The sequence below is a fragment of the Numida meleagris genome, chromosome 12, assembly GCF_002078875.1.
Source record: "Numida meleagris isolate 19003 breed g44 Domestic line chromosome 12, NumMel1.0, whole genome shotgun sequence".
Taxonomy (NCBI): Eukaryota; Metazoa; Chordata; class Aves; order Galliformes; family Numididae; genus Numida; species Numida meleagris.
This window is the reverse complement of record NC_034420.1, coordinates 1,632,060-1,645,490: the sequence shown is the minus strand read 5'-3', so window position 1 is coordinate 1,645,490 and position 13,431 is coordinate 1,632,060. Positions and strand designations below refer to the sequence as shown.

At 42.6% G+C, this 13,431-nt stretch overlaps 1 long non-coding RNA gene across 33 annotated transcripts in view; it reads left to right on the top strand.

Moving 5' to 3' along the window:
- LOC110405583 overlaps nucleotides 1,824-13,431 on the top strand; it is a 64,288-nt gene continuing 52,680 nt past the window's right edge. For 18 of the 33 annotated variants that reach the window (XR_002442984.1, XR_002442986.1, XR_002442995.1 and 15 more), the window contains exons 1-5: nucleotides 1,824-3,612; nucleotides 4,719-4,865; nucleotides 7,756-8,033; nucleotides 10,768-10,891; nucleotides 12,291-12,400. This is a non-coding gene — a long non-coding RNA (uncharacterized LOC110405583). Of the gene's footprint in view, nucleotides 3,613-4,366; nucleotides 4,597-4,718; nucleotides 4,866-7,755; nucleotides 8,034-10,767; nucleotides 10,892-12,290; nucleotides 12,401-13,431 lie in introns of all 33 variants that reach the window. The other 15 variants (XR_002442989.1, XR_002442988.1, XR_002442991.1 and 12 more) reach the window with 15 other exon arrangements.

Sequence of the window (13,431 nt, the reverse complement as noted above, 5' to 3'; positions counted from 1 at the left end):
CGCCCCTCAGCGCAGCGCGGGAACTGCGCGGCGGACCCGGGCCCGGGGCTGCAGGCAGCTGCGGGAATGTGCGGGCCTGGGGCGCTCAGGGGTGATCCCAGGTGGTCCTGGGGAGGGACGCGCAGCGGGTCCCCAGTAGTTCAGGGAGGTAGATCCCCTGGGGGCATGTGGCTGTGCTGCATCTCGGGGGGCTGTGTGGGGAGAGGCCTGCCCGCATGGGAGCGTCCCTGCCGGGGGAGGCACAAAGTGTGCCACAGTGTGCGCAAACATAGCATCTAACCGTCTCATGAGGAGTGCCTTTTTGTAAAGCAGAAGGGTCTGCGACAGCATCTGGGCAGGCTGCGGTTCAGTTGCCCAAGAAGTAGAACAGCAGAGACGTGGACCTGTTGGAGCGCGTCCCGAGGAGAGCCTCAGAAATGCCCCCGGGGTTGAACACCTCCTGCCAGGACAGGCTGAGAGCTGGGGCTGTGCAGCATGGAGAAGAGAAGGCTCCTGGAGAACTGAGAGCGGCCTTCAGTAACTAAAGGGGCTGTAGGAAAGAACGGGACAGACTCTTTATCAGGGTCCGCTGTGATGGGCAAGAGGAAATGGTTTCAGACTAAAAGATCAGGGACTTATCAGGATATCAGGGACCTGGATATAAGGAAGAAGTTTGTATGAGGAGACTAGTGAGGCACTGGCTCAGGTTGCCCAGAGATGCAGTGGATGCCTCATCCCTGCAGACGCCCAGGGTCGGGCTGGACGGGGCTCTGAGCACCTGGTGGAGCTCTAGGTGTCACCATTCATTGCAGGGAGTGGGACTAGATGACCTTTAAAGATCCCTTCCAGCTCAAACAATTCTATGATTCTATGAAAAAGGTCATGTCAGGTGTGATCAGAAACTTGAGTAATCCTGCAATCAGTGGTTTGATTAGTTATGAACATTCATAAGTGGGAAATTGAATACGCAAAACGTTGGTGAATAGAAATGTGTGAAATGATGCATTAAGTGAGCCTGCAGCACCTCTGTCAGCCCACAGCCTGCCTCAGTGATGGAGGTGCTCACAGAGGGTCCTGGGCTCTGCATGCTGCTGTATTTGGTTCAGCTGTGCTGCAGCGGGAGATGGCAGAGTTCCCAACCGGCAGCACCAGCGTGAGAAATAGATGTGCTTCTCATTCTCCTTACCCTGGTGAATTCCTTCAGAAGTATGAATGTTGCTGCTTGTGTACTCATTGCAGACGGACTGTGCACTTTCTTGTGTGTTTCTTAGTTCTGTAGGCACATAAATTCTTGGTCATTCTGTCAATTTGTCTCTTTTTCAAGAATGGTTTTCCCTTTGCTGGTAATTCTTGTTATGAACTCGTAGTTCTTGTTCAACATTATTCCTGCTGTCTGCATGGATGGCTGCAAGGTTCAGCTTGAATGTGGCTTTTAAGGGGATATAGAATCACTCCGCTGTCATCCTAAAAGCTTTATCCATCCACTAGATTTCTTTTAGTTTTTAATACTTTTTTTTTTGTAGTATCATGTGGGGCATGTTGTTTATCATTTTCTCCGCAGATCTGTCCTGATACTGTAATTATGAAGTTGTTTAGTTATCTGTTTTAGTAAATGTATCTGTATAATACATTGGATGTTATGATTGTCTTGCTATAATGCTACTAGATTTATTTCCCAAGCTACTAAGTTTGTTTGGGGATGAAAATTAGATGCAAAATAGAAATATAAGCACCTCCATTCTGTAATCTTGCCATAATTTTCTCTCTCATCAATGTAGTATCAGTAATTAATGCTCCTAGAAACGTACACTTTCTTTGTTGCTATGGGTTTATCCAAGATCTCAGCTAATCACAGAATTATTGTTGCTGTTATCCTAGTTTTCTTTCAAGTCCCCAGCTGCCTGGTGTGTGATACTGTGTCTTTTCTGCAACTGGCAAGTCAATAGCAGAGCTAATCTGTTTTGATTCATATCATGAGGATGCCACAGGAGTTGGAACAACTTCAGTTGTGCAATTGCTGCGCATTTATGGCTTCTACTCTGGAAAAAGAAAGTAGCTGAATGAAGAGGAGATGAGGGAGGCTCTGAGAAAGGAGGCAGGGGACTGTCCAGAGTGAGAATCAAGTGGAGATAGCCAAGGTCGGTGTGGGGTAACATGGCTAAAGGAGTGAATGTGGTAGAGTGGTGTGACTGAGCTGTGCAGGCAGGAGGGCTGCGTGTTCTGTGCCCACTTGGGTCAGCTGGTTTCTGTCCTTGCAGCGAGAGAGTGGAAAGGACATGGGGAACAAAGGTGATAAGCCATGAGGAATTGCTGCAGGTGCTGGAGTGCCTGACTACAGCTTTTCTGATAGTAGGTGGTGGGATTTTATTCCTTGCCTCCAAGGATGCTGAGGGAAGTAGGCAATGTCATTCCAGGGTCACTTTGAAAGGTTGTGGTAATTCAGGAGAGGTTTCTGTTGACTGGAAAAAGGCAAATATCATACACACATGCAGGAGGGGTGCGAAGAGGGATTGGGCAGTTATAAAGCAGTCAGCGTAACCTCAGTCTCTGGAGAGGTGGTGGCACACCTTCTCCTGGAGAGCCGGGGCATGTGAAGGACAAGAGGGTTTTTGGGAACAGCCATTGTGAGTTTGACAGGTGCAAATTGTGCCTCACCAGCCTGTTTGCCTTCTGTGATGAGACTGGCTCAGTGAACAAAGAGAGAGCTGCGTGTGTTGTTTACACTGGCTTTAGCAAGGCTTTTGACATTGTCTCCCGTAGTACTGTTTTACCAAATTGGTGAGGTATGGGCTGAATAAATGGACTATAAATTAGATGGAAAATTGCTTGGATTGCTGGGCTCAGATGATGGGGATCTGTGGGATAGCCCACCGAGTGACCTCAAGAGGTGGAGAGATCTGGGTTTGTTATCACATAATAATTTAAAGAAAATAAATCCTTTGCTCCGTAAGGAATATATTTATTTTGGTGGAAAGAAGAGACCAGGCTGGTTGTAGGAAGTAAGCTAAAACCAAACACTGAAGTTCTAAGAGGCTGTACAAATTCTCAGGTCTTACAAAAGCCTTAGAATTGAAGGCACTCTTATTTGTTGGTTTAAATACTCATTAATGTGAGTCCGCCTTTAAAGTCTGGGCAAAACCAACTAGTCTCCAAGTTCCTCGTTGTTTCTTTAAGACTCATTTGCCGCTGGAACTTTATTCCCTGTGTGCTGGAACTGTTTCCTCCTGTCTCACAGTGATCTTCGTGTGAGTTGGGTAATTATGTCATCTGTGTTTCCTTTTTCTGCATCTTGAGCAAAGTAACTCAGTGGAAGATGTAAGCTTTGATGCACGTTTTTTCTCTAGTTAGAAATTTATGTAAAAATATCAGGCGACTCTGACCAAGTATACTTGAAACGCTGTAATTACAGATGATCTAGTTTCACAGCTCACAGACAAAGAAAATGTGTTTGTTTTACTTTATTAGATTTCTTATAATACGTTCACACGAAAACAAATGTACATATACACACTCTGTCAATATTGCCAAGTGCAATTTATTAAGGTTTATAAATTTATTCCACTAGGTCACTTTATTGTTAAACAGACGATGAATGCAGGATCAATGCTCAAGATGGAAAGCCTACATTTCCAAGTAAACCATCTCATCTTTCTGCTAATAGGTTTATAAGGGACATTTTTGAGGAAATTGTAATTAATCACAGACTTACTTAAAACCTGAGCTGTGTTTCTCTTAATGTGGTTGTATTTTTCTAATATGAAAATAAGGATGGGAAGGTATTTGGGCATAAGCTGGAGCTTGCGCTGCTGCTCGCTCTTCCCTGCCTGCTGCAATGCCCCTCAGTCAGTCCCTGGAATCCAGAGCTGAAGCTGGGAACGTGGTTGGGGGATATATCTTCTTGCTTTGTGATGAACTCCGAGGCCCTGGGAGAATCTCTTGGTGTTGACAGCCCCTGACAGTAAATGTCACATGAATTCGGAGGGAGCTCAGAGCCTTTTGGTGACTGCTATGAGAAGAGACATAATGACAGAAAACCTGATTGATGAGCAATGCCACAAGTAGAGAGAGTGCTGTGTGGTGATTGCCTATAATTGAATGGTCCATGGAAGTTATTTCTGGGTTTCCTTTGAACGGTGACATACACTCCCGAAGTGTTTTCACATGGGAGACCTGCAGATTTTAACCCTTGTACTCGGCAGCTCCCTGTTAATGCCGCATTAACAGACCTTAAAATTGAGTGGGCTGTTTTTACTTTGTGCCCGACGCTGAGCTGTATCACAATAATTAAACAAATGTCGACAACCGAAGATGGTCGGTCGTGCAATTACCTCTGGAAATGTTTCGTTGTCAGCTTTTGCCTCCTCTTTTTATTGCTTCCTCCTTGTAGCTCGGCTCTGTGATCTGACAGCACGGAGACGTTGATTATCAAGGTTCTCCGAATTCTGATGATGTGCTCCTGTACCACGGGCTTGTCGCAGCCATGTTAAGCACAGCAGTGATGCTCGTGGCATTAAATGGGAATGTGAGCCGTTCTAGACCCCTCACCCAGGAAAGCAGCTGCCCTCGCTGACCAATTAAATTGGCTTCCCTCTCATTAAAACCTTTGTGCAGGCTCTGGTATGTCACAGATCTTTAAAATCTCCATTATAAATTCCACTTTCTTCTGGGTATTTTTAGCTTATACTTGAAGAAATGATTATTGTCTCTTGCACTTAACCATATCAATTTTGGCTCCACAGACATCTCCTCTGGGCCATATTGAAAGACCTGAGCTGATTGGAACGGCTGAATCTGTAGGGAGGATTTCAACACAGCTTTGAGTACTGGGGCATTGGAGCTGTGCAAGGAGTGGGGAGGGAAATTCAAGCTCTCCCCCCTTCCCTTTGGTAAGTCAGGAGCACATCCCTTACAGATTTACTTGGTTGTGCCAATTTAATGTGATTTCTTCTGAGGGCCAGGAACCACTCAAGGAAGGCTGACAGGTTTTATCAACAGAATGGAAAGTGAAGTGATAAGGTGAGAGTTATTGACCTGATAACTAACAAACAGAAAACTTCAGTGTCCCTCAAGCTAAATATTGCACTCAGCAGGTAACTAAAAGATGGCAACAGCTGTGGTCTTGTCACTGAGTGAGAGTATGTTTTCATGTAGAGGAGCAGGAGGTGAACTGTGAAAACAAACACATTCAGTTTGCTACAGACTATTTCCCTCTATTACTTTTAATGAGAGCTAAACTCCAAAATGCACAATGGGACAATAATATTTTAGATAGAAGGAACTCTTTGTGCAGATCCTAAATTCTAGACACCGGGTTGCAATTAAAATGATTGCTTTCCTATTATTAATAGCTCACCAGTAGTTTAAGGCTGTCAGCAGGTAGGGGACCAATTGGTGCAATCCACTGCACACCTGACTGGAAAGCAGTGCTGTCCTTGAAGGAGCCAAGCTAATAACCTGAACCCACAATGCTCAAATGAGTTTGAAAAATGAGAGAAGCGTAAAAAGGTGAAAGGAGCTGTGTTAAAATGCTATGGAGGCAACCTGGCTGGGTTGCCGTAGTCAGTTAAATGTTAGTAAATGCTGCCTAAGTGTTCTGTGGTGATGGTTTTGGGTTTTTTTTTTTTTTTTGCTTTTAATTCTAAAGTTGTAGTGTGGGAAGGGCAGATGGGAAAGGAAGCAGAGACCTCTAATGAGTGATGATTTAGAAGTAACAAGCACAGAAAGTACTTACTGCAAGTACAGCAGTCTTTTGTTCCTCCTTTACTCCCCATATGTTTTTTCCCGAAATCGTGCTGGGGTTGTCTGAAATCTGTGCCTGTGCTGTCGTAATTCTTACACATGCCTTGAAATTCCTGTGACAGAATATGAAGGCTTCAGTAGCTGAACAAGAAGGCAGGTGACAGAGTGCTCGTACAATGTCCATTTCCCCTTGCTGGCACCTGGCCTGCTCAGTACAATTGGGAAAGACAAATGGCAAGTCATCGCTTCCTATTCAACCTCTGCATGCTAACTTTGTTTTTCACATGGAAGCGTTTTTGTACTTCTTATCGTGTTTGTCATTCTGCCATGTATCATTTCTTTCTCCTTTTAGAGATTTTTTTTGTTTCTTCTTTTTTATTTTACCTGAGGTGAGGATACCAGAACTGCACTTGATATTTGAGAAGCAGATGCAGCATGAATTCACACAGTGGCATAGTCATATTTTTTTTTTTTTTCCAAAGAGTTCTGAACTTAAGATTTTCTTTCTTTTTTTGACTGTCATTGAGCAATGAGGTGATGTATTTATAGAATTAGCTTGATACTTTAAAGATGTGATTCCGAAATTGTGCAAACTGGTTCAGAGTGCATTGCTCTGTTTGGAAAGTTAGTGTTGCTTTTCTCAGATAGCCAGATTGTAGTTGTCAGCGCTGAAATTTGTCTTCCATTTTATTGTGAGTCTGCTCAGTGCCATCATGTCTTTGCATTTTTGCGCTAATTATTTTCCTAATGAATTCCATTTTAATCAGAAATCTTCTTCATTTTGCCATTCCACCTTCTTTCCAGATCATTTCTGAATACGTTGAACACTATAGGCCTTATTGCATATCCCCATGGGACACCACTGATGGTCTTTTTCCTCTGAGAAAACTCCTCCTTCAGTCTAATCTTCAGTTCTTATATTTAATGAGTTATTTATCTCTGTGAGGTCCTTGCTTGTAGACCACAGTTGTTTAGTTTCAAGGAGGGATCACCTTAAATGTCTGAGGTTTATGGAAGCTTGGGGGTGAGTTGGAAATACAGGAAAATGTCTCAGCTGGATCTCTGTTGCTCATGTGCTTTTGATGCCTTCAAAGAATTCCAGCAGATTTAGTAGGCTCAGATTCCTTTTGCAAAAATAGTGTTTACTTTTCCAAAATGTGTTGCATTTATTCATGTATTCACTTATTCTCATCTTTACTAGAGCTTCCACCAATGTGACCGGTATGGACATTAGACTTAGTGTTCTGTGGTTTCTTGAGTTGCAGCTGGATTTATTTTTAAAATCTGATTTCTTGTTAGTTACCTTCCAGTCCTTTGGTAATAGCAGTGATTTTCAGCAAAAGGTTACGTACTCTAAGTATTAGCTCAGATGATTCATGTTTAACATTCTATAAAAACCTTGTTTGAATATCATCCACTCCCAGTGATAGATTGTTATTCATTTCGTCTGCTTTGTAATCTACTCTTAGCAGTGCTTTAAATTAGGACAAGCCTATGAATCTCTTACAAATGAGATGGTGGTCTCAGAGTTTCTCGAGACTCTCCAGGTAAATAGTGATTTAAAAAATGTTTTGGATTTTTTGCTATGGCATTATCTTTGCTGAGTATTTCTTTCATACCTACATAGCCCACTGGCTCTTGTAAGCGTCTTGCTCTTGATGTGTTCAAGAAGGATTTATTACAATTTTTTTATTTCTTCAGCAAACTGCTTCTAAACTCTTTCTTCAGTCTACATTATTGTGCTTTTACATTTAGTCTGCCAGAATTTATGTTCTTTTTAGTTTTCCTTTTTCAGTCACAACTTCAGCTTTTTGCAGGATACCTTTTAACTTCCAACAGCCTCCCTGATCCTGCTGTTTTATGATGCTAGCTTTTTGTTTTTCTCTCAAGTCTTTTTTGACAGGTTATATGCATTTGCTTTGAGCCTCCAATATAGAATCCTAAAATAGTCTACCTGCCATCTAAAAACATTTTGCCTTTCTGGCTGCCACTCTGAGTGTTGGTTTTTTTTTTTTTTAATTTTATTTATTTTTACAGGTTTTTTTTTCTTTTTTGAATTCCCCTTTAGTGGAATCAAGCACAACTGTTGCAATTGCCAACCTTTTTTTTTTTTAATTCCGGAGTCTGTAATCATGAACTGGATGAAAGGCTTAAGGATTTTGGCCTAGCCTGGTGTCTAGGAAGGCTGGAAAGATCAGCCACTGACATTTCACCATTAACTGTGGAAGGAAGTGGCTGCTGTCACTGGAGCCTGTGGGAATCCCTGCTGTAGAGCATCATCTTCTCTCTCCCACCTACAACAAACAAAATAGCAGGTAACTGGAGAAAAAGCAGCCTGGGCTGATTTGTCACCACATCACTGACATTTGATTCGAGGTCGAGTGCTTTGGAGCAGAGGCTGTTCGCACGAGGCTGTGGGAAGCAGAGTGAGATAGCAGAGTCATGCTGACCACGTCCACTTCTCACGTTACCTGACACAGGGTGGTGTACCACGAAGTCTGGAAGGATAGTGTGTGATAATGCCAGAGAAGTGAGAGCTTTGACTACTTCATAACTTCTGTTTGCACTTAACAAAATCATGCGTAAGGCCTGACAACAAAAGAAGGAAAACTGCAGGTGGTAGAGGCTGGCTTTCTAGCTGATTCTTTTTGGATCTCTCCAATTGCAAACTGCACCTTGCAGCAAGTAGTAGCTGCTTACTAACAGCTCCGAAGCTGCTCTGGAAGTGGCGGGGATAAACAGTCTTTACCAACAGGTGCTGCACTTCAGCATGTGACTAAAGCTTGCTTACTGGTGAAAAGCATTTGCTCCGAGGTTGGAAAGCACCACCAGTCTGATGCTGCAAAACACTTAGAACCAGGGTGAGCCATACAACGCCAGTTACTGTGCCACTGCTGACTGGCATTGACTGCTTAGCAACAGTGAGAGTGAAAGGGATACAGATGAATTGACTGTTTTCTGAGCAAGCTGGGTAGGAGCAGAAGTAATTAGCTGCTAGCTGATGAAAAGGCATGCTTAATTATTAGAATAATTATAGATATAATAGACGAGGAATTATTCAGTAAAAGTAAGAAAACCAATATGTTGCAAAGAAGGTAATCAGAATGAAAGAGAAAATGACAGCAGAGTGAATTCTTGAGAGGGTGATGTAAAGAATTAACATGATAAATCTGAAATCTTTTGGATTTTCTCTCTGACATATCAACTCAGTTTAACAATGGTGGAAGGATGTACAGAGCTAACAAGGTCTGTGGCTTGCATTATTTCTGGTTTTGTATAACACTGATTTAACTGATCATATGCCAGCGAAGGCGAGCTGTATTTTGATATTTCTCAGAACCTGCACGGCTTTGTGAGGGTCTTTGCTCTCCTTCTAGCAATACTGCAGCACAACCATTTAATTTGGTGAGTCATGTGGGGAGCTGAGCTGTAGCTGGTTCTGGTCAATACTACTAATTGATTATAACTGTTTGATAAGGCAGCGCTGATTTCCCTTGGCACCTGAAGCAAGTAACTGCTACTAAGAAGCAGTCGTGTCATTCAGTTAACTTATTCTGTGCACACTGGAAAATAGGCTGGAGATAACAGGTTGAATGGCAGTGGCAGAGATGTTAGGAATACGTTCTTCAAACAGGATGTGCAATCACTAAAATGGATAATCTGGGAAAAATTTCAAATACGTATCTTTTGATGTCAGAATGGGTGTAGGTGTTGCTGGTTCCGTTTTTGTAGTAGGGAGTAGACCAGATGCTAATGGCAGCAGCTGTGGTCTGGTGCCTTCTATGAGTTTGGATCTGAGAGGCCCAAGATTTATGCACTTTTTCTCTAGAACTGTCATAGCTATAGATGTCAGTGGAATGGGAGACTCCGTCAGCAGCAGCTCTAATTTAGGCTCTTTGAGACCGAAAGTAATGGTGCCAAATGCTTATAAACCCTTTTACCCATTGTGCTGGTCAGAAAGGAAAATTAAAATACAAAGATTTTAGTGAAATAAAATATGAGCACTAATTATTAAAATGGCTTTTGATTAATGAGTTGCAAGTCCAGTTGGTTTGGCAAATAGCATTTTGATAACGTATTTGTAAGACAGATAGTCTTAAGATGGTAAGCTGAAGGTAGAACACTGTAACCTTAATGATGATGTTAATGCAGAAATGATGTAAATGTGTATGAGCAATTACTGTATGAAGTCACTAGGGTACATTAGGACAAATTGAGTACAGACAAACTGATCAGCATCAGCTGAGCACAGAATCATTGAAGAATGAAGCTGGAAGAAATGGCAGCAGATTATCACTTAGTCCATCTCTTTTCTCAGCAGAATCAGACCCGCTTAAGACATTCGTGGCATAGGCAGAAATGTTTCTCTTCCATTTTGTGGCAGACTTTGGTGTGCTATAGGACTGTTACTGCACCTGTCCTGACTGTCCCGACCCTGTCAGGACTGTTATTGCCTCTTTCCTCCGTCTTCTCTCTTTTGAGCGCTTCCTGTTCTCAGCCTTTGGATTCAGGTCATGTTTTCCAGACCTCTAGCTATTGTTATGCTTTCTGCTTGCCCTGTCAACCCTTCCTGAGGAGCATTATCCAAGACTGGACATGCCTGTGCACTGAGGCGTTACTAATATTGAATACAGTAAGAGGACCTGCAAGATGTCTTGCAGGTAATTCTTCTGCTAACGTATCCATGCAGTGTTTTCTCTTTGCTCAAGAGAATGACCCCTGTTCAGCTTGTGAGCTATTAGAACCTTTTTTTGCAGGCTGCTTTCTGCCCACCTGATGCATGTGCTGTATTTGTGCACTTTGCTCCTGCCTAAGTTAAAATGCTACGCTTATTACAATTGAGATGATTCCTATTTTTATAGACAGCTTGTCCAAGTTGTCAAAAGTTTTTAATACTTCTATCTCCTGTGTATTTGCAGTCACTCTTCACAGATTTAATCTTGGCAGGTTTAATAAACAGTCCATTTCTTCAGCCAGGCTATCAATAAAATATTGAATGGAACTGATGAAAGCTGAATAACCATTCAATTTCTCCTTTACATTTCACAGTGAACCATTAGAAAGTGATCTCAGAGCGTGGATTCCAACCAGATTTGTGTTGTGTCTGCAGCTTGGGCGTTCTTTCACTTGCGAATGTCATATGGGAAAAGTTACATGCCTCAGTAACACTGAGGTATGTGGCATCTGCTGCTTCTTCCCTATCTGCAAAGTCTTATCTTCCAGAGAGGGAAATTAGACTGAGTCAGCTTGATTTCTTCATGAGGAGTTAATGTTGACAAGCCCTCATCTCCTTATTAGTTTCTATGTGCTTAGAAATAATTCAGATTATTCTGGTGTTTTTCTTTTCCTGGAAATTAAATTTTAACTATTCTGTTCAGCTTGTAGAATATAAGTTTTAATGATTCAAGTTGCTTCAACATGGAAGAACTTTAAGGACAGTTGTGAAGGCAATGATATGGACCTCTTACCAGGAGAAAACCTGTGCTAAAGCACAGAGACACAAAAGAGTCTCGAGAAAATGGTAAAAGGAATATTTTAACAAAAAAATCTGTCTGAGAAATTAAGGAGCAAATTCAGTTTTACATGAATAAGAAATTTCAGGTTAGCTTGGGAGTATTCTGAACATTTTGTCCTACAACTCTGAATAGCCTTGTAGAGATATGATCAGAGTCATATAAAAGAAGAAGTCGGGAAACCTTAAATTTAGCTGCGCTAACTTCTTTGCCTGTAATAGATTGGTAGTGAAGATCTAAGAAAATAGAAATAGAGATTAGAATAAATTTCATAACCTTTTAACCCAGAAAGCCTGGATCTCTTCAGCAAAGTGTTTCCTGAACTCTAATATATGCTCGGTGTTGACACGGGCTTATTCACAGAACAGAATGACCTTTGCACAGCTCATTGTAAGTGCATGTGTGATGAGTTCTCGTATCTCCTGCTCAAAACAGCCGCCTGACAGTTAAGTTTGATCTTACCAAAGCAAAGCATTAGGCTTTGTCTCAAAGCACTTCTGCAGGGGCATTTGGTATTGTGTGTACAGGAGGCGTATGTATACTGATACGAACGCTCCTGTGTATCAGTTGAATGATGAACATGCATTGCATCAGTACGAACCCTTTGCTGGATTTCAGAAACTTTAGTTTCGCCTCAATTTGGTATTCTAAAGGGCAGAAAACCATGCCTCAACAAACTCTTAATCATGCATTAACAAGCCTTGTGGTCAGTACCACTTTTCCGTGCATTATGTTAGGTAGAATTATCATAGCCGTGCCTCGAAATGTTTGGAAGATGTAACCTACTGGCAGAGGAGGGAAATGCAAAGTATCCTCCGAGTCCCAGAATATAGGCAGATGCATTCCATTTTGAGAGCAGGAATTTTGAAGGGTGTGCGGGGGACCTGTTAGGACGCTTTACTACTTCATCCCTTTTTTTACCATCTTCTTCAGCATAGGTCCCTTCTCCTTCCTGGTTCTTTTAGCTGGAGGAGCTGCAGAAGTACTTTAGAAATCAGTGATGCGTGAAAAGCGTTCTGTCATTCTGGCATCCTTTGGTTTTGTGTGTGCCCTCCGCAGGCAGGCACTCACCGCGAGGCTGGAAACGTTCTTGGTGATGAAGCTGAGACACATGAATTTACTGAGGGCAGGAGTGAAAGGCAATTCGGTGCAGATTTTGTAACAGAGAGGTGAGTCATTTCTTAATAGTGAGGACTTTTGAATATTACCTCTAGGTGACTCCTATTACAAGGCAGCAGTTAACATATTGCTGTGAATTGGCTTGGAAAAAAGATTAAATTGCAAAAGTACACGAATTTTAAATAGAAATAATAATGACAATAAAATTGGTTGAAAGAACAGAGCTACAGTAGCAAGGTAACATTTTAAAAATAAATGGGTAGCTAGGAAAGGTTGTAGGGAGACATGCTGCTTGGAGATCACAGAGGCACCTAGGTTTGACAGTTTCTATGACTGCATGGAGCAGAGACACGCAGCCAACCCCCGCTCTCTCCTGGTGTATTATACTGCACAGCAATCAGGCTTAGTAACACATTGCTGAGAGAGACTCCCACTAGTTAGTATTCATTATAGATGGCATTTTTCAGATTGCAGCGCAGCAGTGTAAACAAGTGATGCTGGAGGAAGGGTGGAGAACAGCATTTCTCCAAGCTGTGATTTATTTCCTGTTGGTATTTACTTGACTACACAAACCTGTGGTGCCACCAGTTTTAGGAAGGGAAAGTAACTCTCAAACCACCAGCATTTTCCAGGGCCCTTGCAGGAGGGCAACACAGCACGAGGCAAAACACAGTTCTGGCAGTAGGACACGCATGTGGCTTCCGTGTGAGGCTGAAACATCTGGTAAACCTCACAATGTGAGTTACTGTGTGTCTGCAGGCCTGCCTGGGTGCTGCCGGCTGCCTGCTCTGCATTCCCATTTACACTGCACTTTGTACATCTTGTCTGCACAAGAAGGGAGTCTGTCCCTGCAGATAAGGTGCTGTTGTGCTGGGACACCCTCAGCTGCGAGCAGAAAGCTACCTGGGCACACTGGTATCCTGAGAGGGACCAGAATCCTAAAAGTGCTGAGTTCGACCAGCTGCTGACATGTCCAAGTCTGGGACAGCATTGGCTGGTGACATAGCACCCAAAGAGCTGTTGCTGTTACCCCTGCACGCTTGCCCTGGTTTGCACATAGGGGTGCATGGCTCACATTGCA